The sequence below is a fragment of the Protopterus annectens genome, chromosome 2.part1, assembly GCF_019279795.1.
Source record: "Protopterus annectens isolate FY-2018-M chromosome 2.part1, PAN1.0, whole genome shotgun sequence".
Classification (NCBI taxonomy): Eukaryota; Metazoa; Chordata; order Ceratodontiformes; family Protopteridae; genus Protopterus; species Protopterus annectens.
In genome coordinates, this window is record NC_056729.1 from 940,982,340 (window position 1) to 941,009,674 (window position 27,335).

A 27,335-nucleotide genomic window follows, 5' to 3' on the forward strand; every position below is an offset into this window, starting at 1 on the left:
TGGAAATCTGCATATCTAAGAAAGTGGTTGAAATACAGCTATGGGAAGAGGTAAACTTCAGGAAGGGGGTTGTTTGATTGAGGTAAGTGATAAAATCTCCAAGCTGCAAGGTGTCACCTTCCCACACAATAAAGATGTTGTCAATAAAACGTAAATAGCATGTGCTATGCTGCATGTAGTCTGTGTTGTTTAAAATAAAGTCCTCCTTCCACTTGTCCAGGGCTATGTTAGCTATGCTGGGAGCCATGGCAGCCCCCATTGCTATACCAGTTTTTTGTTTGTAGTGTTTGCCATTGAAAGTAAAGAAATTGAAGTCCAGTACAAGATTAATGAGCTTGCTTAACTTTTGCATTTGTTCCTGTGTACCCTGATTATGTTTCTTAAAAGACTCCATAGCTGCTGTTATACAGTAATTGTGAGGGAGCACTGCGTACAAGGATTCCACATCAATCGTTACCAAAATACTGTCAGCTTCCACTGTAATGTTTTTTATTTTCCTCAAAAAATCCATTGAATCTCTTATGTATGACTTATTCATTTCAGCTAAAGGTTTCAGAAGTAATCAAGGTAAATGGCTGTGGCATCAGTAAGGGAACATCCACTTGCTTCCACCAGTCTATAAGGTGGGTCTTCTCTATTCGTGTGTGGCTTTAGTATTCCAAAAAAGTAAGGTAAATGTGGGCATGGGCTCCACAAATAATTATAAAGATTTTCAGTAATAAGTTTTTCTTTTCATAATGTGGTGAGATTAGTGTTCCATAAATCATATGCTCTTTTTATGTCATCCATGGTAAATAACTCATAAAATCTGTTATCCTCCAGCATGTTCTCTAGCTTTTGATTGCAGCTAGTGATATCAGTCAAAAGTATACCTCCTCCCTTGTCTGCCTTCATTACACTCCTGGATTTATCATTACCTAGCTCAGTCAATGCTTTTCTTTCTCCCTGTGTTAAGTTATAAAGTTTTTTCTTAGGAGTTTTTTAAGGAGTTTCCTGATATCCATCTCACATTTTACTTTGAAAGCAGTTAATGTTTGATGTAGTGGTGGACAATAGCTGCTAGGCCTTTTTATAATTTCATCAATAGGCTTATTTTTAATGTCATTACTTTTGCCATGAAACTGTACCCTTAAGTTGACCTTCCTCACAAACATTTTAAGTACTATTAGTACCTCAGCAATCTCACTCCTGCAGCTTGGTACAAAAGTAAGTCCTTTGGACAACACACTTTTTTCATTTTCAGTCAGTGCTTTAACAGAGTGGTTCCAGATAAGTGGAGCACCTGTTATTGTGGCACCTGTTATTGCTGTTATTGTACCTGTTATTGTGGCTGGTTCCTCCGTCTGAGCTTGGGGCCTGGGTTGTAGTCAGGATTCCAGTCGAGATTGCCCAGGTATTTCATTTCCCTCACCCCTGTCCACTGTTTGCTTCTCCTGTCTCCCTTGGGGTTCATGGATAGAGTATGAGACCTCTGGAATTCCTCCTCTGCTTTCTGTAATCTCGGTGGGTTGTAATAGTATTCCTCGCTGTGGCTGTGGTATGGGGGAACCAGGTAAGAGGGAGAAGCTCTGAAGCTCTGGTGGTGGTCATCGTTCTTGTTCTGCTACTGGTGCTAGCTTTGGTATTGGTGTGGTGGTTGATGTCTGTGCTGTCGATATTGGTCTTCCTGAAGAAACTGGTCTCTGTAAAGGTGCTGCTGCTCCTGGTAGCTGGATTGCCTGTGGTCCCAGTTGTCCTGGTAGTCCTATAATTCATCCTGCAGAATTCTCTGTTGGTTCTGGATGCCTCTGTGGCTTATGTACCTGTCCTGATCCTTCTGTGATGTCAAAGGCTTCTGCGGAGTGTTGATAGCCAGAGGGGATTGGGATGGGGGGGGAATGAGATGTTGGGGAGCAGCCTACTGTTGGTTCTGTATTGTGCCCCTGTATGATTTTGTGTGAGGATCTCCCCTGGGAAAATCCCGTTGAGGTCTGCTGGCATGGTTATAATTTCCCTTATATCCCCTGTTATAACTAAAACCTTGTCTGTTGTTGGTTTTCCTGTTGTTGTTGTTATTATTATTGTACCTCCTAGTAAGTCTCTCAGGATCATCTTTATCTGGTTGATCTAGTTTCATTTTTATTAATCTTTCTTTCGTTAATGAACTGCTCATATCATTAAACTCTTTCTTTAAGCAACTCAAATTTAGCATCTAGGTCATTATGATTCTCATTTTCCAATGTTTTTAAAGATGTGATGTCAGCCTTTGTAGCTTCCTGCACACTTAAGGTAGTTCCTTACTAGCAGACGAATATGTTTGTAGCTGGCATTCTCTAAAATATCTTCCCATTCCTTAAAAAGTGAATCATCCATACTTTTCCACATTGGTCTTTTGTTTAATCTAAGTCCCCTGGGTAGTCTCTCCTTATCTATGCTTTGTCGTAAATAAATGTGTTCCCAGTAGAGACCCTGCATGCATTTCAGTTGCTTTTCTAGTTTAGAAAAAGTCTCTGAATTTATATTTTCTAGGCCCATTCTTCCCTGTCCATTTTCTGTATCGGTTTTATCTGATCTGCCTCTGTATCATTCCAGATAGGTACAGTTAGTAAATCTTTTAGCCTGTCACTATCCATGTTTTAAAGTGCTGGAATTCCACACCAGTTCAGGGATCCTTTGATGGAACAAAAGCCTTGGTCTCAAAGACCAAAGTATCAAAAAAAAAAAAAAAAAAAAAAAAGTAATCTCCGTGGTATCCCCAAAGTCTCAAAACAACCCACTAAACAAGTGTAGTGGTCCAAAAAAAAAAACAGTGCAAGAAACTTCTCTGTATGGGAGATCTTCAGTCCATATATCTCAAGTTAATCACTGTATATTAATCAGATCAGAACAAAGTAGTAAAAGTAGCGAACTTAAACTCGTCTTAAGTAAAAAAAAAATAATAAAAAATATATAATTGTATAGAATTACTAAGTATTTGAAAGTAATCCAAGCAAGGCAGGCTGTCTGTTTCCAGTTGAAAATCCGTTATTAAACACTCAGACAAGTGATCCAAGTAAAACAGAAATAGAGTAATAGTTTCCTCACAAGCTTTCTAAATATATATATATACTTTTTATCAGGCAAGGGAGTGGTTTATTGTGCTGTAAAACAAAGTGTTATTGGTACACATGTTAAATTCACATCCCTTCCCTCATCAGTGTGACATTCAAGTTGGTCCTGCCCTACTTAGTAGCTGTCATAATAATATAACCCTTATGTACTTTAAATAAAGTTTATAATGATGTGGTACCTCTTATTTAACCAGATTATTAAGTAGATTATTAAGTCTGATTTTATTCAAGACAGTATACTACATGGCTGGAAATATATCAACCTTAGTCCATTTGGCAATACATAAATATATACATATACACTTTGCATGTAAAAAATCAATTGTAAAAATCATATTCTATTTTTATAACCTATTGTTAACAAAGATCTTTCGTCCTTCTAGACTTCTTCAAGTCTGTGTATAAGAACCCTAAAAGCTATCTATAAAAATATATATAATTGTATAATTAGTTAGTATTGTTATTACACATCATTTTGAATAAAGTGGAAAAAAGATAACCAGAAAAAGAAAAAAAATAATAAGAAAAAATATATGATGATGGAAACAAAATGTACACTTAAATTAAAACTTATTTAACATGGTATTTAAAACCAACTGGAAGAATAAAATAAAATAAAATAAAATTAATCATGTAAACACGTTTAATTGAACAGTAGTAGTTTAGTCCAGGCTTCCTAAAAGAGTTCAGCTTTAATTGTGACATGAGTTCATGTTTCTCCAGAATATTCGGGATGTCTCCTTCAAGATCACCCATGTCTATACAATCCAGGATCTGGAACATAAAACCTGTGTGTCTTTTATGAAGAGAAAGGTGTTTGGCTAGTCCATTAAGTTTACATCCAGAGCGGATTTCTGACAGATGACATGAAATCCTATGCTTGAGTTTATTTACAGTCTTGCCCACATAGAATGCATCACATTCATTGCACTGTGCCCTGTAAATTACTTTTGTAGTGTTACAGTCACCCCCTGCACTGGTCTTAATGGTTTTCTTTAAATAAGGGCAATAAAAACTATCACCTTGCTGTATAAATATACAAAATGTACAATTAGTTCCACATCTTGTAGAGTTTCTCTCATATGGTCTAGTTTTAAATTCAACAAAACTTCTAATGTTCCTGGCCTTCCTATAAACAAATGATGGGGCTTCACCTAAGATGTTAATCAGAAAAGGGTTTTCCTGTGACAATGTCCCAGTTTTCTCCAGTAACATTTTTGATACTGTGATAATCCAAAGTGTATGTCAGGATGCAGCTATTTTTGCATTTGTTATTCTCTGTGGAATTTCTTAGGATTCTCCCATTGGGAAGGTTGAGTGAAGGTGCTTCAGTCCTTTTCAGTTTTATAATGAGTTCCAGGATGTTTTTTTAACATCTGACTTTCATCTCTGTGGAATTTCTTAACATTCTCCTACTGGGGAGGTTGAGTGAAGGTGCTTCAGTCCTTTTTAGTTCTATAATGGTTTCCAGGATGTTTTTTAACATCTGATGTTCATAGCCTCTCACTAGAAAATCATTCTCTAAGTTGTTCAGGTTTCTCAAAAATGGTTCCATCTCTGTGGTAATTCTAGCTAATCTATAGCCTTGGGACTTCACAGCATTATACTTGTTTTTTGTAGGATGTAGACTTTTACTGTGGAGTAATAAGTTAACCCTCGTTGGTTTTCTGAATAGATCAGTGGTGATTCTGTTATTGTTGGTGTCCTTGGAAATCTGCATATCTAAAAAAGTGGTTGAAGTATAGCTATGAGAAGAGGTAAACTTCAAGAAGGGTGTTTGATTGATGTAACCTTTGTTCCTCGGACAATTTCACTGGACCATACTATGAATGATACAGAAAAGTGTAGTCATGACACATTATTTCAGATGCATATCTCTATCAATTTGGAGGAAGTAAAAGATGTTACACATTTTTCTTGTTTTCCTTCCTATTGTCTGAGAAAAAAATCTAACAACCAAGAACAACTAGGTGAATTTCATGTCACACCTGCTAGCTTGTCTGTGGAAGCACTGTGGGGTGAAGCAGCTAAAGACCACCCCCTACCATCCCCAGACTAATGGTCATGTTGAGAGGTTAAACTCTACACTCAAGTCCATGCTACAGGCATTTGCAGACCAGTTCAAGAGGGAGTGGGACAAATATTTGCCTAATCTGTTGTTTGCTTACAGAGAGGTTCCCCATGAATCCATATATTTTTCACCCTTTGAGTTGTTGTCTGGGGATAGGGTGAGCAGACCTCTAGATTTGATTCAAGATGAGTGGGAGGGTGAGTGTGAATCCCACAAGGAGTCTGTTGTGACATATGTACTAAACCTCAGGACAAGGCTCAGGGAACTCATGGGCTTGGGCCAGGAGAACCTGATCAAGCCCAAGCTTACACTAAAGAACTATCTTTACAATTCCTGGACCTTTCTTTGACAAACCTAGCATCATTCTCCCCCATGTCACTTCTTCATCTACTCTCTCTCTTCTTTCTACCTACCCTCCATCATACTACTAACTTACCTTACACCTCCTCTCACATACACTACTCACTAGCATCTATCCTGCCTTCTCTCTCCTTACCTGTAATCCACCTTCAACCTTCCTTTACTGCCTTTTTAATCTAATCATTCCTTTCAAACCAATCTAAATACTCTATGAGCCTATATAAAGCTAGATCAAATAGATATACACTGAATAAAAGCTGGATTGATAAATGTGTACTTCTGTATTATCACATATTGCTTTAATCGGTCTATGAGCATGCTGCTCAAGGCAGTCCGGCAGTCCCCAGAGGGGGACACAAGGAGACGTCTGTGCACTTTTACAGTGAGTTTGTGTATGGTGCTTATGCTTTACTGGAGTGTGTGTGTGTGAAAATGCCCCAAGTGCTTATGGTGGTGTGGTAGGGAATACCTCAGGCTTGAACCCTGTACCCTGTATGCAGGTGTTAAAGACTTGAGTTCCCTACCCACCACCATTTGTAAAAAAAATTTCAGATTTTTGCCTCATATTCGATCTGATCTGTTCCTCATAATATCTGTGGTTTGTAAATGTTGCAATGCTTGATATTTGATGGTGTAGTAGTAGCATTGTTGCCTCACAGCTGCAGGTTCTTGGGTTTGATTCTTGGCTGGGGTTCCTTCTTTGTGGGGTCTGTATCTTCTCCCTGTGTTTGTGTGGGTTTGCTTTTGTGTCCTCCCATGTTACAAAGACATGTCTGCATTATTTCTTCCTGGGCCTCTGCTGAAAATTGTTTATTTGTTCCAAGTCAGACTGTCCTGATTAAAAAATGTTAAATAAAATTGACAGGCATTTGAATTTCAGACTTAAGGGTTTCTGAATGTTTAATTCCTTGCATATTTAATGGTGCAGTGGTAGTATTGTTGCCTCACAGCTGTAGGTTTTCTGGTTTGATTCTTGGTTGGGGTGGCTTCTGTGCGGAGTCTGCATCTCCTCCATGTGTTTGTGTGGATTTGCTCTGGTGCCCTGCCATTTTACAAAGACGTGTCTGCAGTTTTAATCCCTGCTGAAAATTGGTTTTGTTCTGTCCGCAGTAAAATTGACAGGCATTTGAATTTCAGACTTCAGGTTTCTGAATGTTTAATTCCTTGCATAATTGATGGTGCGGTGGTAGTATTGTTGCCTCACAGCTATAGGTTTTCTGGTTTGATTCTTGGTTGGGGTGGCTTCTGTGTGGAGTCTGCATCTCCTGCCTGTGTTTGTGTGGATTTGCTCTGGTGCCCTGCCATTTTACAAAGATGTTTCTGCAGTTTTAATCCCTGTGTCTCTGCTGAAAATTGTTTTTGTTCTGTCCGCAGTAAAATTGACAGGCATTTGAATTTCAGACTTCAGGTTTCTGAATGTTTAATTCCTTGCATAATTGATGGTGCAGTGATAGTATTGTTGCCTCACAGCTATAGGTTTTCTGGTTTGATTCTTGGTTGGGGTGGCTTCTGTCTGCATCTCCTCCCTGTATTTGTGTGGATTTGCTCTGGTGCCCTGCCATTTTACAAAGACGTGTCTGCAGTATTAATCCCTGCGTCTCTGCTGAAAATTGTTTTTGTTCTGTCCGCAGTAAAATTGACAGGCATTTGAATTTCAGACTTCAGGTTTCTGAATGTTTAATTCCTTGCATAATTGATGGTGCGGTGGTAGTATTGTTGCCTCACAGCTATAGGTTTTCTGGTTTGATTCTTGGTTGGGGTGGCTTCTGTGTGGAGTGTGCATCTCCTGCCTGTGTTTGTGTGGATTTGCTCTGGTGCCCTGCCATTTTACAAAGATGTGTCTGCAGTTTTAATCCCTGCGTCTCTGCTGAAAACTGTTTTTGTTCTGTCTGCAGTAAAATTGACCGGCATTTGAATTTCCAACTTCATGTTCTTCAGAATACATAGTAGCACAACCTTTTTTTTTTAGCAATTTTCGAAGTTTATAAGATGAATATTTTAAATTTGTCCCTATTTTTGGGACTGTATTCCCCTATTATTGGCTTCGTCCAGGTTTTTGTGCTAAGGTTGACAGCTATGGCAAGAACTGAATTCACTGAATATGTTTGAGGGCTGTATTCCCTCATTACTGGGTTTGTCCAGGTGTTTTGTACTAAGAGGTTGACAGCTATGGTGAGAACTGAATTCACTAAATGATAGCCATTTAAGTTTCAGTCTTCCTCTCTTTACAAAGCAGCTGATGTGGCATAGTGGTATGTTACTCTGACTGTTTTTTGCTCAGGGACCTTGGCAGTAAAATATATGGTGGCAACACAACATTTTATTCTAGCAACTTTCCAAGATTATACAAGCAATGTTTAATGTGTCCCTGTTTTTGGGCTTTTGACCCCCAATACATTTTGGCTTTTTCCAGTTTTCTTGAGCTGCAGTTGAGATGCAGTTGAGTATTGAGTAGATTTTACAAGGAACTGAGAGCTGCAGGGAATAGAAGTTTAGTGCTTTGCCAAGTTAATACTATAGCACAACAGGCTGTGTACTTGCTTTTGATGCAGAAGGTTGTGGGTTCTACTCCCACAAGGGGTAGATGCTGCCGTACTGAGAATGTTCTCCTTGGTGAAGATACTAACTATGAGTTCGTTATCAGTTTGCCATCCATTACCTCTTGCAATATTATTACTAGCTTATCAGTTTTTAATGTAATATAGGCAATTTATTCCAGAGGGCAACAGACACTTTATTTTTCGATGAAACCATGAAATATAAAGGTGATTGCTAGCAGCAACCGCTTCATTAGTTACAGATTTCTTTAATGTGGAATTATTTAGATGACTGACTTCAGAGATTGTGCATATTTACTGATAATGGACTGTAGAATTGTGCATATTTACTGATAAAGGTGGACTGTAGAATTGTGCATATTTACTGATAATGGTGGACTGTGGAATTGTGCATATTTACTGATAATGGTGGACTGTGGAATTGTGCATATTTACTAATAATGGTGGACTGTAGAATTGTGTATATTTACTAATAATGGTGGACTGTGGAAGTCTGAGTAGACTTTTTTATGATAAATGTTCTCAACTGGGCAGTTTTGCCATTATGGGTGCATATGGTTTGTTTCATTGCTTACTGGAAAAAATGTTCAAAACAAATTTAAAACACCCTGTAACAAGTGTACTGTATTGTACAAGGAATATAATTTTAGTACAATGAGGAAGGTGTATCAAAGAGCACATGTATGTTTCATATGCAAGGAGCCTACGATTCGAAAACAGCCCAAAATTAATCTTTATCTGCCACTGGCAACATGTATTTTCTTTGAATGTGGGTTTCAATGCTGTTTCAATGAATGTGAGTTTCAAGGGCAGAGAAGTTTTAATGCTAAGTTTTCATTGTGAGACTGCATTGCTTTGTTTAACAGATGACTTAGTGTTTGTGCTGTAAAATACAAAATAAAACTTTCAAATGAAGTCCAACTCATCATAGAAGTAAAGCAGTATGCACATTAGTGTTTATGGTAAATGGAGTGAAATAGCCAAGTATAATGGTTCATTGGAATGGCTGCAGAGGCTCCATTCAACCATTATTTTGTCAGGGGGGAAGGGCAGCAAACTCAGACAGGCCCAGCTGAACTATACCTCCCAACTGTCCAGATTTTCAAAGAATGAATAGATTTTTGCTTCTTATTTTTGGTTTGTTGTTCATAAAATTTGTAGTTTTAATTCCTAAATGATTTGCCAGAAGTCACTCTAAGTTTCAGACTTCATAACCTTCAGAAAAATGCATGTTAAAGTAAGAGCTGTTCTATCAACTGTCTCAATTTATACAAGAGCAATTTTTAGTACTGTTTATATGTGCCCCCAATATATTTGGCCTTGTTCAGATTTACTGCATTAACAGGTTGAGAGGTACATGCAAATAAATTGCTTTATAGAATTAGGCATAGCCAACCTCTCACCTGTCCCCAATTTTTGGCTCAAAATGTTGCTCTTCCCCCTTATAATCCCTCCGCAAAATAGCAATTTTGGAAGAAAACATGGAGGGTTTACAATTAAGAAATAACTGTAATAATCAAAGTTATAGATTACTTGAAATGCATGTAGATTCTTTTATATTTTGTCAGCTGCTCAAGGTAGCAGTACGAATATTAAAGTGTCCCTTCTTTGTCAGGTAGCAGCTGTATTGTGTGTCTATTTTATATTTTTGCATCACGTTTTTGTCCATTTTTCATAAAATTGTGTTTTTTGGCAAATTAGTGACATCACTAAAGACTGAAGTTAGAAAATGACAGACATTTGAGTTTCAGATTTTATACCCTTCAGAAAATTCATACTAATGCAAGACCTATTCTATTATCTTTCTAAGTTTATTAGAGCAATATTTAAAAATGTCCTTATTGTTGGGCCTTTGTCCCACTTCTGTGTATGGCTTTGTCCAGATTTCTTGCTCTTGAGGTTGAGAGGTATGACAAATGTGTCAGGGCCATCACAGTCAGCCAGAGAGATTTCAAATTGTGACATGCTTGTTGCACCCCACTCCCCCATGTAGTGACTCTGGATGTGTCCAAGCAAGGCAAGGAGTAGTTGTATCTACCTTGGATGGGGAGGACACACTGCATAAGTACTACAGTGGCTTTTCATCTGTCCTTGATTTTGCAGAATGGTCTGGTTTCTGTCATATTTTTGTACTGTTGATTTATGCTTATTACTCAAAGTGCCTGTTGCTCTGTGTTTTTAAGTAGCAATGCTTTAATGACCATATGGTAAGCTTGTCTGAGATCGTAAGATGCAAGTAAGCTTTAATAAGCATACTGTTAAAGAATTGCCAACATTGAAAGCCTTTCTGTTGTTGCCATGCAGAGAATACTTGACTAGATAATGTATAAGCCTTGGGTATTAAAGGACAGGATTCCATTACTTTAAAAAGCTCATTACACTTGTTGGAGACTTCCAGTCATCTCTACAGACTTTACCCGTAAACTAAACAGAACGCCAATCATGTGTGGTCCATAACCTGTACAGTAATCCCTTAAGCAATGTATCTTGAGCTTGTTTCTTGTTTGCTTTTCATTTTTTACTTTTATCATGTTTTCCCCATGAAACAAGTTGTCAGGCAGCAGGTCTTTTTTGGATAAGAAACATTTTTACAAGTGGGGGCATCACATAGATTTCTACTTTCAGCATGTTACTTGGTACTTTAATAAAGCTGAATATATTATAATTAGGACTGCAGTGCAAGGAGAAGTGGTTTGAGTTGAGTGCTTCTGGTTTTCTTATATTTGATTTTGACTGGCATTCCAGTAATGTATTTAAAAAGTAATTTATATTTTCATGCCTCACAACCTTTTGTTTCCATCTAGATATTAAGAAAGCTGTCATGCAGCCAATGCATTGAAATATTTTTATTCTTCTACACTTATTTTTGTCTTGATTGGACTTTCATAATGATGGTTTGCCACCCAGGGCAGCGTATTTAATTAAAGTTAGTTTTTTGTGGTTTTGTGCATAGCTCCTCCCCTTTCTGGTTGACCACACCCCCTCCCCTTGACCCCACCCATTCAGCTGTCTCCTGCAGCCCCCCTGTGATTTGAAGTCACCAGCCACCACTGCTATTAAGCAGGCTTATTATAGGGTGCCTGAGAGAGTTAAACAGACTCTGAGGGAGGAGATACAGAAAATGTTAAAACTAGGGATAATCCAGGAGTCCAGCAGTCCCTGTGCCTGCCCAGTGGTGCTGGTACCAAAGAAAGATGACAGCACCAAGTTCTATGTGGACTACAAGAAATTAAATAGTCACACAGAGTCAGGTGCTTACCCCATGCCTAGGACAGGTGAAGGCCTAGAGCAGCTGGGTGGGGCTAAGTACTGCGTACTTTACTAAGTACCTCACCACTATTGATCTTACTAAGGTTTACTGGCAGGTGGCCTTGACTGCCAGTGGTAGAGAGAGGTCAGCCTTTGTGACTCTTTTTGGCTTGTATGAGTTCACAAAGATGCTCTTTGGGATGAAAAATGCCCCAGCAACTTTCCAGAGGCTGGTAGATCGTATCCTAGCAGGAGCAGGAGATTTTGTCCTTGCTTTCATAGATGATATTGCTATCTACAGCCATTCCTGGCAAGATCACCTTTGTCATGTCAGGGAGGTGTTGGGCAGACTATATAGACCAGGGTTGACCATTAAGCTCAGCAAATGTCAGGTGGATATGGCAAAGGTCTCCTACCTGGGACATAGAGTGGGGAGTGGTAAGATCAGGCCAGAACCTGCCAATGTGGAAGCCATTCAGGCATGGCCTGCCCCTGCAAAAAGCAGGTGAGGGCATTCTTAGGGACAGCGGGGTATTACAGAAAGTTTGTCCCCAATTAGAGTATCATAGCTGCTTCCCTCAAAGACCTAATGAGGAAAAACAAGCCAGATAAGGTAGTGTGGACCCCAGCATGTGAGCAGGCATTCCAGAAGCTTAAAGGAGCATTGGGAGGATCTCCTGTGTTAGCCAGTCCAGATTACAGCAAAGAATTTATTGCGCAGGTGGATGCTTCAAACCATGGGGTGGGGGGCAGTAGTTAGCCAGGTTTCCTCAGCTGGAGAAGAGCACCCAGTGGTATATCTCAGTCATAGGCTCCAACCTAGGGAGGAATGCTATGCAGCTGTAGTAAAGGAATGCCTAGCCATAGTGTGGGCACTGTAGAAACTTCAGCCTTATCTGTATGGAAAGAAATTCACTGTAGTTACAGACCACAGTCCCTTAACATGGCTACATTGAGCCAGCCAGCAAAATGCCAAGTTACTAAGGTGGAATCTAGGGTTGCAAGCATATGATATGACAGTGCAGCAGCGCAGTGGGGTTAACAATGCCAACGCAGATGGGGCCTCAAGACAGGGAATGGAGTAAGGTATTCCCAGATAGGCTCAACTCTCTCAAGCAACATTTCTCAAGGGTAATTGAAAAACTAGATTGAGTTTTCAGGGGGGGGTGTAATATAGACAAATATTGCCAGTCCAGCTATCTATGTCATTTGTGAATATTGATATGATTTATACAGAACTGTATGTTGGCTAGTCTTACTTAGGCCCTTGGGCAGATAGCCTAGTACCTACCTATGAACCTATGTACTGAGCTAAGATGTATCCATGGTGTATCCTACTGGAACATAGACGATTAACCTGCAAAACTTAAAAATAGAAGTTACTTTATAGCCGGGCCATAAACAAAAGATGTTGTCTCTCAGTTTCAATTCAGTAGCAGACACAATGTCTAGAGCTAGACGTTTTTTGCATTGTCTTGGAGAGAATTAATTACTAGGCTTCCAATGTAAAAGGGTTTTATTGTTTTATGACTTCCAAGAGCTACAAAGATATGTATTCCTCACACAGAGATGTTAAATTCTGTTAAGTTTCTGTTTATCCTAGGAACTAAAGTCAGGTGACAGAGAGTGATATCATCCAACCTAGCCCAGTGGTAATGTTTGATATTAATTTGGGAACTGTCTCAGAGAGAGACTATGCATTTTGTATTTTGTCTTGGGGGCTAGTAAGAACATCCACTCATCATCACCATCTGCACTTGCCTTGCTAATAGTAAGTAACTAGGGTATAGTAATTTCTTTTAGATATAGTTAGAAATATAGTAAAGATTAGTTTAGATGTTTTCGGTATTTATTTGAGACTGTCCTGCAATGTTGTTTTAAATACAACCTGTGGTTTTGAACTCTGAAATAACTGTGTTTGTTTTCTGAGTATTGTCTTAGTCTTTTATTATTTATTATTAAATATATTTAAACCTATCTTTGTGGTTGATATTTGTGAGACATATTTAAGCTCTTAGAGTACTTGCCTAGGTATCTGATGACACTGTACAGGTCACTGCTAATAGCCTGGTGTTTGGTCAAGACTACCATTTGGATAATAGTAACATTACACAGTAGGACTGAACACCCTTTACTAAGAGCCTTAGTAGCTGATAAGGGTGGCTGGTGGCAGCTGGAACTACCATATAGTCTGGGCAGAAGGGGGCATAGCTAGTAAACCTGTGCCAGCCTTTCCCAGTTGTGTGTGTGTTTATATTTAAATCAAATCTCAAAGTGTGTGTGTCAGCTACTTGGGCAGGAACACAAAGCACTGGTTATATAGAGAGGGTGCTGAAGGTCTTAACTTGGCTGCTGGGCTAAGATCTCAACCCTTTAGCTGTGCCAGTGGGGAGTCTTATTGGGGATTTGGAGAAAGAGGGAGAAACCAGCCCCAGATTAACTGTGGTCTTTGTGTGCTCTTAAGGGAAATTGTAATTTACTGTGCATTTACTTGTCATCCTCCCAGTGTGTGCATCCCCTAGCTGTTGCCAGTGGTGAGGATTGAGGCTCCTTGAATACTGGGCCAGTGCAGAAGCATCACAAGAACTATCACCTGCTGTCCCACAGCATACTCTCTGGCTCAAGAATTCTTCTCATACCAGACCTTTTGTTGCTGTTGGACTCTTGCCAGGTTATCCTGGGCCAAAACCATGAGCTCCCTAAGCCTTGTCCTGAGGTTTAGGACATATGCCACAACAGACTCCTTGTGGGATTCACACTCATCCTCCCACTCATCACAAATCAAATCTAGAGATGCCCTCACCCTATGCCCATACAGCAAATCAAAGGGTGAAAAACTTGTGGATTCCTGAGGTACCTCTCTGTAAGCAGACAACAGATGGGGCAGATATTTGTACAACTCTCTCCTAAACTGGTCTGCAAATGCCGATAGTTTGATCTTTAGTGGAGAGTTTAACCTCTCTACAAGACCATTAGTCTGGGGGTTATAGGGGGTGATCTTTAGGTGCTTCACCCCACAGCGCTCCCACAGACAAGCTAGCAGGTCTGTCATGAAGTTGACACCTCTGTCAGTCAGTATTTCTCTTAGGAAACCTACCCTGCTGAAAATGTCTAGCAAAGCATTTGCCACCTTCTCTGACTCAATGGAGGACAGAGCCACTGCCTCAGGGTATCTAGTAGCATAATCTACTTCCACTAGGATATACATCCTTCCTGTGGAACTTGGGGTACTCAGAGGCTGTCTGAAATGACTTATCTATCACAGGCAAAGGCATCAAAGGAGATTTGACTTTGGCTCCTGCCTTGCCTAATTTTTGGCACTGCTCCCAGGTCCTGCAGTACCCTGTTACATCTCTGGAAATCCCCGGCCAATAAAGGTTCTGTATAATACATGTCTTGGTATGCTTTATGCTCATATGACCTGCAAAGGGAATGCCATGGGCTATAGCTAGATGTGCCAGATAGTAGGCACTGAGCACTACCAACTGATGTATTACCTCACCTTCTAGCTCTCCCTTAGGGGTCCACTCCTTATACAGTAACCATTTGTTCCAGTATACAGAATCCCCTTTTCCTTGAGAATCAGGTGCCCCTAGTTACCTCTCTCAAACCTTGCAATGTAGGGTCTGAGAACTGAGCCTGTCTCAGCTCTCTCTTTGTAACTTTTCCCAGCTCTCCTTCCACAGGAAGTCTGACATCCTCTGACAGCGGCACCTATCTGTCAGCCTGGGTACTACTACAGCCCTCTACCCTTGCAGTCACTCTGTCCAAGGGAGCATCAATACCCACTAGCAGCTGTGGCTCACCTTTAGTCTCACTGCTGGAGGGTAGCTCCCTCCCTGAGGTAGCCACATCACCAGTCTTGGCTTCAGTTGTGTGGTCTGTCTGGGTCTCTCACAGGCTACCAGACCCACATGCCTGTCTCCAAATCTGATTGCAAGTTACTGCATGCACACAAGGTACTGCATGCAGTAACACACAATCAGATTGCGTGTTACTGCATGCACACAAGGTACTGCGTTATCAAAATCATTTGATATCAAGACATCTGCTGGGATATCCTCTGGGCTTGAACAGCATGGTTTCACTTAAACCCTTTCTCAAGGCAACGTCACTGAAGCATTGATTTTATTGTTTTTAAGAGTTGTTATACAGTGTTCCTTTAAGTATGTTGCATGATGTCATAATTAATTTGATTGTTTTAGTATTTAAATGTGATCCTGTTTGTTTGATTGTAGTTTGAAGAAATGGTGTATCCGTGAAAGCATTTGCTCCATTAAATGCTTTGTTTTTAGCCTTGCTACAACCAGTGTTATTGTTTTTTCTCAGTATATCCTCAAACACACCTACTTGCTTTCTTCCTTTTCCAGCCTCCCAGTCAAGGTGAACCCTCGCCAAAGCTCTGACTGGCGTGGACTGCCCAGGCAAGTACATTTCCTCTTTAATCATTACAGGCTTCACAATGGTTATGTCATTGGCTGTGACTCTCTTGGAAGTGGCCTGTTTTCCATCTAATAAGACTGGATATAAACTCTGCTGGTAGTTTAGTACGCCTGCTGTCTCCAGACAACTTACCACTGGCATTCTGATATTCCCATTTGCTGGCTCCCCCACCTTTTGTTCCCCACTTTGCCACTGTGGACATCTATATGCTACATAGGCCTACTGGTACATTTAAAACATTTAACCCTTGATCCTGGACATGTGCCAGAACTCTGAACTAGTGATTTCCCCTGTTACTGGTGGACTCTGTTGGGACAATTTAGGCTGCCCACCATGAGTTCCCTTATATCCATGTGCAGCACTGGACAACCATTTCCTGTGTAGTGATGCACATCTTGCTAGGTATAGGTCTCCTTTTTCCCAAACTCATCTGCAGAGTTGCATTCCCTGTCTGCCAACCAGATTATAATGTCCTCAGGCAAAGTGCTAAGGGATTGTACACTCACCAGAAGGTCTGACAACTTTTCAAAAGTGGTGACGTGACACCCATTCAGCCACCTATGAAAATAAGTGATTAGTTCAGTAATATAATCACATATTTTTCATCTGCCTTGTGTCTATGCTCACAAAACATTTCTGTAAGCTTCAGATGTTAACTTAAAGCATTCCAGTAAACAAATTTTAACTGTATTATAATTTATGCAATCAGTATCAGACAATTTAAAAACAGCATTTACACCATTAGCATGAAGTAAGGGTTGAGGATCTGTACCCAAAGCCCTCGGTCAACATTATACTGTTTGCATATTCTTTCAAATAGATGAATACAACTATCAAAATAATCACCTTCTTGGAACAGAGGGAGAGGTTTACTGACCTTTATTGTTTCCGGGGTAGGGTTACTCTTTTACCCATTACATCCATGACCCTAGTGAAGAGTCAGAATTTCCTTTTCATGTTGCCGCTGCCTCCCATTTTCTTTGGCTTCCAAATGCTGCAATCTCTCTGCTGATTCTACTTTGACCTCCAAATGCTGGAGTCTCTCTGATAATTCCAAACGTTTGGCATCCAGTTCAAGTCTCTTTAACTCCAGATGGATTTTTAAGTCCTCTGAAGAGAAGTTGAAGTGTCCTGTTTCTGGGAGCTGTACATCCGCAATGACAGTCTGGTTGTATTCCTGTTTGCTGGTCTGTGATGAATCTATGATTAAGACTGCAATCATTTCCCTTTAGTCAGGTTGGCATGCCCCAGTCCTTTGGCTTGGCACATCTCAGCCAACCAGTTCCTTGTCAGCTTGCCATAATCCTCTGCTGACATCCTTGCCTGCTCTCCCTGACTAACTAAGCTAACAAAAATAAAATTATTTAAATAATAAAATAAATAAAACTGTTGTAATATGAAACTTTGAATGTCTACTGTGTGGCTGCTGAGAGTACATCATTCTTTAGTGACATTGCTTACAGGCTATATGAATTCAATATCCACACCACTGCTCAAAAATATGTGAGCATGTGATGATCCCGCCACTGCCAACCAATAAAAATGTGATGCCCACTACTGCTGCCAATATGTGATGGGCACCAATATGTGTCATTCCCATGCTGGGCCAGTAATCAAGGAATCTGAATCCTCACCACTGACAATGGAGAGGGACGTGCACTTGTAATACAAATGGATACACTAAGTATTTCCAAAAGCAGACCTTCCCTTAAGAGCACACAGGGAACAAACTCAGCCCAGGGTCTGGATGTTGCTATATCTGTCTCTCTCCAGATCCCCAGTAAGGCTTCCCAGTGGTACAGCTGTAGGATTAGGTCCTCAGCCAAGTGTCCAAGCCAAGTCCTCCAGCACCTTCTCTGTAAACCCAGTGCTTCATGTTCATGCCCCAAGTAGCTGAGACACACAAACTGAGAGATTTGATTTTTCACACACACACACACACACACACACACACACACACACACACACACACACACACACACACACACACACACACACACACAGACACACACACACACACACACACACACACACACACACACACACACACACACACACACACACACACACACGAAGAGCTGGGACAGGTTTATCTGCTGTGCCCCCTTCTGCCCAGAGTATAAGGTAGTTATCAATAATGCCACCAGACACTTCACAATCAGGTACTCTAAGGCCCTTAACAAAGGGTGTCCAATTATACTGTGCAATATTAATAGTAATACAAATAGTAGTAGTTCACCAAGATGGCTAGGCCTTCTGGAGTGGGCAACATATTGTCACCAAATAATATAAGTACTCTCAAAGGTTAGATACTAAGAACAAGCCATAATAAAAGTTTAAATATATTTATTAATAAATAATAAAAGAACATGAAAATATTGAATATATATTCACTATAAACCACACCATTTCAGATCACAGGAAATATTAAAAAGAACATTGATGGACAGACTCCAACAAATAAAGCAAAACAATATCTAAACTAAGCTTCAATATATTTTTGACTGAATCTACGAGAATTTACTATCCCCTAATAACTTACTTGGGCAAGGCAAAATGAAATACATGAGCAGTCTTTCTAGTCAGGCTCCCAAAGAGAATACTGTATGATCTGAGATTACTCCCTGTAAAATATAATATCCAAAATGACTTGCAGAATGACCTCATCTAGTCACCTGATATCTCCTTTTGAAGTTTGAGACAGAACTTTAGCGGACTATTACAATACACATTTATTGCTTTTATGGTAATGCCTAGGAGCCAGAAACATTTACAACACTTCCCTGTTTCTGTAGAAAAGCTAACACATATTGGCTGCTCCCAGACCTACCATCTCCAGGCCTACTCAGCACTGTGGGGTAATGTTCAAAGATTTAACAGCTCATTTGCATTTCTCTTATTTTTCTTAAAATAAGGCAGCTAGTTAACCATTGCTGTGCTAGTGTCCTCTATTAAAACATATACATTTAATTCAGATACCATAATACATGTCCATTTCTCTTAATTTCAGCAGGATGCACTGTTGATACATATTACACAATTAACACAAGCAAAGCTTACAAATACATTTTCAGCACCAGAATCTGTACAGATCAGCTAGATATACAAATGACATATAATTATTTATAAAATTCCAGCTGGCTGTGCTGGCACAAGTGTTACATCCACTTCCCTACTTCTCACTGGCATGGCTTGCAGTACCTCCTATCATCACAGTACCATCCAGCAAAAACTGGATGAGTCAGTCAGAGGTACAAGTCAAAGCTAAAGTGCACATTAATATAAAGGAGACCTGATACTTTTTGCTAGCCAGTAGGAAGACTCTTCTGCTCACCCACAAGCATCTTCTATCATTTTTCACATGCTGTCTAATGACTTTAATCATTTATTTGTTTATTTATTCATTTATTTATCTTTTGTTGACAAGGTTAGTGCCACCAGGTTTGTAGCCTCTTTTCAGAAGAGACAATAAGTGGTAGTTGTACTAACAGGAACAATTTGGCCAGGGCATCAGAGACCTTCCCCTACTCATATGGGGACACTGTTGTTGGTGGTACATCCATCTTCCTGTTCCCATTCAGGGCATGTAGGCAGCTTGGAGCAACAGGAGAAAAATATGTCTGATTGCAATTTGGAGTTGGTGGCTGATACTAGAGGAAAAAAAGAAATGTCACAGGTAAAGGAAATCAAAGTGGATCGAAGTGAGTTGGTGGTGGAGTTTGATGAAATTGAGCAGTAGGTCAGGAATGGAGAAATGTAATGCAGTGATAAGGTAAAGGGGATGGAACCTTTACAAGATTCACAGTTGCTGTTTCGGAAAGGTTGTTCCAGGAAGAATCACAGGATAGATGTATTATTACTACTCTCCAATTAGGAGGGTTGCAGGATCTAAAGGAAATGATCAACCAGAGTGAATCTGAGAGTGAAGTGGTAAATTCATGGGGTAAAATTATGTTGAAGATACAAGAGGAGGTTGCTGAGTGCACAGTAAGAACGAAATCTTATACACAGATGGTGAAAGAAGGAGAAAGAGAAGAGTCGAAGAAGTGAAGGAAGTGAAGAAGAAATTTGTTGTAAGGTTAAGCAGTAAGAAACAAAAAGGATTTGAATGGTATGAAGTATGAAACACTGTAATTGCACCACTAGGTGCTTCACTCATGGAGGTAAGAGCCTTTATTCTTATTAATAAAGAAACGTACTGTGATATATTCTTTGAAACAGGACAGTATATGGAGAATTTTTTAGAATGGGATGAACAAAAAAAGATCTGTAATCCTTGGGGTGAGTATGCGGTACAAGCACTTCATAGAGAAACCAAAAAGAGAGTCTTGATACAATTTAGAACGGGAGTCGAAAAAGAGGAATTGAAAGAATATTAAAAGACTATATGTAAATACGTTATGGACAAAACAAAAGTATATGATGACCAAGGTTTATGGACTGGGGACTGGAAATGTGAGATTATTTTGAAAATGGAAAATGAAAATGGTGTACATATTCCGAGTTTGATCAATGTGAATGGTAACAGAGGATTTGTTAAATGTACAGGCAGTCAAAAACATGTTTTTTTCTGTATAAACTTGATTAATGATTGTGATAAACAAAAATGTTTTATTTGTGGCAAAACAGGGCATGAAGCAAAAACTGTGACATGAAATATAAAAATGTGGAAATACTGGCCATACATTGGTGGATTGTAAAGAAAATGTAGAAGTTACAGGAAAAGAATATACACAGGATCTGGTATACTACATAGATAAAAATATAGAAAAGGAACAAGAAAGACAGTTTAGTACACAATAAATAAATAAAGATATAATTGAGGGAAAAGGTGTTTTAAGGGAAGGGGAAGAAGATGTACTTGGTACAAGTGAAGGGAACTATGTAAACTGGCAAATAGTGAGAGGAAAGAAAAATTTTATAGGAAAAAGAGGGAACGAGAGGAAAGGAAAGTTTAAAAGTGTAGTTGTGAAAGAAAACAAAAAAGGTAAAGGATGAGAGAGGGGATAATAATAATAATAATAATAATAATGTCACTGTAAAGGCTGAAGATCTTAGCTTTAAATGTTAATGGTATGAAGAATATTAAAAGAAGATTAGGTATTTTAAAATGGCATGCTTCACTTGATACGCACATAATTATATTAGAAGATACTAGAATCTTGACAAAAGATGAAAGGTTACAATCTGAAGTATTATGGGAGGAACATTATATAGAATATGGGAAAAAATACATGCTCAGGAATAGATGTATTATGGCAAGAAAACATTAAAATCTTAGATTTTTACAATAGTAGAATTGGGAAGAATAACTATAATAGATTTAAGATGGAAAACAAACGTTGACAGAAGTATTGCAAATATATGCATATGTTACAAAGAAAGAAAGAAAGAGAAATAATGTTTAAAAATTTCAAAATTATGTAGGTATTAATATGGATATAATATTAGTGGGAGATTTCAATTGCAGTTTAAGAATAGGAAAGAAAAAAGTAGTGATGTTAAAATTATACATGAGATAATGAAATGTGGAAAGCTATGCATATGGGCTAATAAACATTGGACTTACAGAAAAAATGAAATTAAAACTGAAATTGATTTTTTTTTAGTATCTGACAGTTTAAAATGCTTGCGAAAAGAGATAAAAAAGGATAGGCTTCTCAGATCATGTAGCTGTATGGTTAGATGTACAGGAGAAAGAAGGATTCATAAGAATAGGTGAAGGTGTTAAGAGGCTTAATGAAAAAGACTTAAATAAAAAAGATAGGAAAGAGATTAATAAATTCTTAGAGCATGAAATATGGACAAAGTTATAAATAAAAGTGGGATAAAGGCCCAAAAATAGGGACAATTTTTAAATATTGCTGTTATAATTTTAGAAAGTTGATAGAATAACAGGTTTTGCATTAACATGAATTTTCTGAACTGTATGAAGTCTGAAACTCAAATGATTGTCATTATTTTATAACTTCAATCTTTAATGATTTGCCACTAATTTACCAGAAAACCACATTTTATGAAAAGTGGACCAAAGATATGAGACAAAAAATCTAGACATTCTGTGAAAATCTGTACAGTGGAGGGTTAATTAACCTAATTGTTCATACAGCTTCCTTGAATTTGTATAGGCCTTTAGAAAGTTATAAAAAATGAAAATAGGAATTTGACAGAATACATTTTGTTTGTTAAATATAAGTGTTTTGGGAAAAAGATGGGAGAGTTATAAGAATGAAGATATAGAGGAGTACCAAACCAAAATCTTTTTATGGAAATTGAATGTAAACATTGTTGCTAAAAGTAGAAAATAATGGCATTTGAATATTATGAAAGAACATTATTTTATTTTTCCTTGGAAACATTTAGAGACAGAGAAAAAGAATGCTATTAAAATGAGATTTGTGTGGTGTAAGAAAATATCTGAAATTAAAGATTTTTTGTGGAGATTATCAATAGTTAAAGTACCTGTTAAAGCTAACATGCCTTATAAAAAGTAAAAAAGAAACTGTATTCATTTTGGGGAACTTGAAACAATAGAACACATGTTTTTGAAATGTTCTAGAGTAAAGAAGTTATGGGAAGAAATATGTAAAACAAAATGTTGAAAGGTTTTGGGAAAGGTTGAAGACTTAAACATGAACATGTTTGAATATGTGTATTATGGCAACAAAAAGTGAAAGAAGTTGAAAAATAATAAAATAATATTTTTTTAATCAATGGACATTATGGATTGAGAGACTTAGTGAAGTAACGTTTAGTGAGAAATGGATTTTGTCTATGTCATAAGTGATAATTCAGTAAAGGTGTTTGGGAAAAAAAAGAAAAAAATATGTTTTTGGCTTTGGAAAAAGGGTGGGAGAGTAGTTAATAATATGAAATAGTTTTGTACTGTACAAAGGTGTAAATAATTGCAAATAATGTATACTATGTAAATAATTTAATATATATTATGTAAATAATGTATATAAGTGGTGATTATCAATAAAAAAAACTTACTCTTATCATTGTATTCCATAAGTACTGAAATGGTGAATTGTTATTTTTAAATCCCACAGTTTATATTATGGTCCCCCATGTCTCACAGCATAATAAAAAGGGGAGAAATCCCATTTGGTATGTGTTGCCATTACAATAGTTAGATGGCACATTTAGTGTACATTGCTATTTCAATAGTTAAATGGCACAGTAAGTTTGCACTTTATAACTCATCAGATTTCCTTCCATGGCTCCTGACAATGTGGTAATTATCATTCAACAAAACAGACACAACAGAATGATCAATAAAATAGCCAGGTGTTCTAAGACTAGACAGGCATCCAGCTAATCAAGATTGTGTTGATGTTTCCATTGTTGATGTGGCAACACTTTGAGAAACTGATGTGGTGTGTGCCATAGGTGTCATGAGGAAAACCATGTACAACATTGCAGCATAAAGGAGGCACTGGGCAGGAGATGAGGGAGTGGATTAAAAAATTATGCAACAGGTTAACATTAACATCTCTTGATCCACTAAATTTAAGGTGAACTGAATCTCAAAGCTGACAATTCCTTTAACAGAATTTACTTGGGCTATAACAGTCATAACCCTTCATCCATAGTTACTCATACTGGAATGAGATGTGCAAAATATAAATCAAGTTACACTGAACTACCATGGAGGTAGACTTACCATAGTGGAAGAATACATGCTTAATACAGACAAGATGGCAATGATTCTGAGTGATGAGTTTACTGTAGTACTGTAGAAGTGCTATGCCATTTAAAAAAAGGAAAACACAAATAAGATCAGAGAACCAAACTAGCTGAAATATATAGTAAATAGTAACATCAGAAAAAGATACCAAAAGACAGAAAATGGCTGGCAGAGTTTAAAACCTGCTGCCAAATTTCAGTAGGCTGAAGGTTTAATGATGACTTTCTCAAAAAGCGGATTGAAATTGGGAGAAGTGCTCCATGTAGCCATAGATGGACAGACTTTTCAAAAGCAAAGGTACATACCTCTACACTGCAAGTATGAAGACAGAGTAGGGGGCTTGTGCCCTCTTATAAAATACCACTCCAAGCTGCAAAACAAGCCACCCTAACAAATGGTATGGTGGGGATAAGCCTTGACAGGCATAGATAGGGACCTTATAAAGTTCACTCATTAACTTAGTTGGCCATAGTCTAAAATGGTGTTGAAGAAGAAGACTCAATGGAGATCCCTGGGTTGGCATACTGAACCAACAGCATCTATCTTCATACAGTTGTAAAGCTCTTTAGACTGTTCTTAACTCACTACATTATACTACCTACTTGAAAACCATGTCTTGCCTAACAAGGATACCTTACCTAACGATGATACCTTACCTAACAATGACAGAACCATCTTAATCTTGCACTAATCATTATATTTTCTTGGCATTCAGACTAAGTTTTTTTCTTCAAATATAATTTTTATTAGTTTTGCAAGATTTATAACAGAAAAAAAAACATAAACATATCAAGACACAACATAATACATTGTATACAATTATCAGTCTTGCTATACAAAAGGATTGCAACCATGTAATGAGCAAACATATTCCATCATAGCAAGGCAATAAAAAAGAAAAGAAAAATTAAATAAAAATAAAAGGTGATAAAGGAAATACTTCTATCCTAAACACCCAGGGTAGCCGTATCAAAAACATGAACCTTAGGGATAGAAAGTAGTGAAGAGGCCCCCTTATAAGAAACTAATGTGATACAAGAAAAGATCTAATTTGTCCATATTTAACAGGAGAATTAGCAATGGTTATAGGAAAGAATATAAGTTGATTAATGAATAAAGAAGAAAAAGGGGGTATATTGTGAGAGAACACTATTCACAAGATTTACAACTATTTACAACTCGGATGCCTTAATAAATGTGTAAAGGGGCATCTTACTAGTGTGATTGACAATAGATTATCATCAGCATTAATTTGTTATAGAACTGAAAAGTACAAACACAAGGTCTTCACAGATTCTGTTAATAGTAGTGATTGTTGTATGACAATTACTTTGATTGAATTAAGTCAAAGAGACTGCACCAGTATTTCTGGAAAGAGTCTTTTTTCTTTTTACTGTTAGAGCAAAAATTATGTGCAGATATATACTTCATTTCCATAGTTTTAAAATTCTCCCAAGAGATTACTGAGGGATTTACCTAGTTCTTAGCTATAAAGTATCTGAGAAGAGCGCACACAGTTATTAAAATGTGTCTCTGAACACCTGTTATAGGTTTAGGAATAATATTCAGGATTGTGGTTTGCCAGAAAAGGTGGTCTTCTCATACCCCATTCTTTCCAGTTGAGTGCTAAGAGAGCACCATAATTTATATATTTTTCTGCAACTCCAAAAGATGTGGAGTAAATCTGCATGCTGGAGGGAACAAAAAGGACATGTTAAGTTTTTGTTGTACCCAAATTTTAATAGACCTGAAGGAGTATAGTAGGCGTTATTATTGATCATAGGTTCATAGGTAGGTACTAGGCTATTGGCCCTAGGGCCTATATAAGCCTAGCCAAAAGGTGCCCTGACTTTTGCTACCCAAGAAAATTATTTTCCTGTGCCACTGTCGAGCAGAGCTACAGAATTGACCCCTGGGTGAATTTCCTATCTCCCATCCAATCATCAAGATTTTTCTTGAAGACTGCTAATGAAGAGCTTTGTTTGATACAGACAGATAGTTTGCTCCAGAGTATGGGAAGTCTCTGGGACAGGAATCTATCCCTCCAGCATGTTCTGTTTATTGTTGTGACAAGGTTTAGGTCCCTAGAGCGTGTAGCTCAGAGGGATTGGGATTTCTTTAAGTGGAGCATGTCCAAAATCCCTGGGTTTGACATAGCTTTGTGTGTTAGGCAGAGATGATCGCCTCTGAGTAGGCGATATGCGACGGAGTAAATATGCAGTTTTTTTAGACAGTCTGCGTAGGGCATCTGTTTGAGGCCAGTAATCCTCTTTGTGAGGTATTTCTGCAGCCTTTCCAGGTGGTGTAGATGTCTTGTGAGGTACATACCAAAAGGGGCGTTGTACTCTATAATGGGTCTAATGAGTGACGAGTAGAGGGGAACAATGACCTCTTTTTTCCTGGATGAGAAACCTTTTGTGATGAGGTGTGCCATGTAGAAGGATTTCCTGACTACTGTGGTGATGTGATTATCAAAGGAGAGACTACTGTCCACCTGTGTCCCAAGGTCTTTTATCACACTTTCCGTGTTAAGTAGACTACCGCCTATGTGGTAGTTCATGGGTACAGAGTTTTTACCAAAAGAGATGACAATGCACTTTTTGGCATTGAGCTTGAGGCCATGGCTTTGACACCAGGCATCTGTCTCAGCAAGGCCCCTTTGTAGGATGTCCACATCTTTTGGTGTTTTGATTCTGGCTCCTAGTTTGCAGTCATCTGCGAACTTCATTAGCCAAACACCTTCTGTGTTAGCCTGTAATTCAGAGAAGTGGATACCAAATAGGAGAGGACCCAGGACTAAACCCTGTGGTACTCCACTTGTCACTGGTCTGAAGTTGGATTTGGAGTCTGCTACTTTCACAGTGTGGTTATGTCACTGAGGCAGTTGGCAACCCATCTTGTGACATAGGGATTTAGGCCTAGTTTAGTGAGTTTATCTATAATTCCAGAGTGGGGGATGGTGTCGAAAGCCTTGACGAGATCTAGATAGGCTGTGTGAACCATCTTACCCTCATCTACAGCTTTGGGGACTGCTTCAAAGACATCTGTCAGGTTTAGGAAACATTATCCTACTTCTCAAACCTGAACTAGGTAGGGTCCTGAGTTTGGAGATTACCATTGTCATTGTTTATAAGTTCCATGATGGTACGTTCCATAGCCTTGCAGACCAGGCTCATCAGGCTAATGGGATGGTAGTTTCCGGAGTCCGTGGTGGCTCCCCCTTTGTGGAGTGGGATAACCGTCACTGTGCAACATTCAGTGGGCACATAACCTGAGGTGAGGCTATGATTGAACATGGTACTTAGGTGGGGTGCCAGTTCATTCTGTAGTTCATGTAGAACACAGTGTGGGATGTTGTCAGGTCCCATGGATACTGTGTTCTTGGCTTTGAAGAGTGTGTTTTTTACCTGTGCAGCCGTGATTACAGGAACTTTGCATTCTTCCGGTATAGAGATGGGCCCTTTAGGGGATGAGAGGGGGGTAAAGTTAGCACTGAACCTATCTGCCAGGATGTTGGCAATATCAGTTGGTTCTGTATATTTAGTGCCATTGTGCTGTAACTCAGAGCAAATCTGAGTGTTGCCATTGAGATTCTTGACATAGCTATAGAATGCTTTGTGGTTGTCTTTAGAGTCAGTGGTGATTTTGTTTTCGTAACTAGCTCTGGAGGATTTTATGAGGGATCTCAGCTTCTTACTGAGACTGACAAGGGAGTTTCTCCAATCATGGGATTTTACTCTTTTTTGCAACAGTTTCTTTCTTCTGTTGTAAAGTTTGTTTATGGCAGGGGACCACCAGATTGGCTTCCTTTTTTTGGAGGATAGCATCTTGGTTCTGTTAGGGATTACACAATCCATACACTTGTGTAAGTGCTT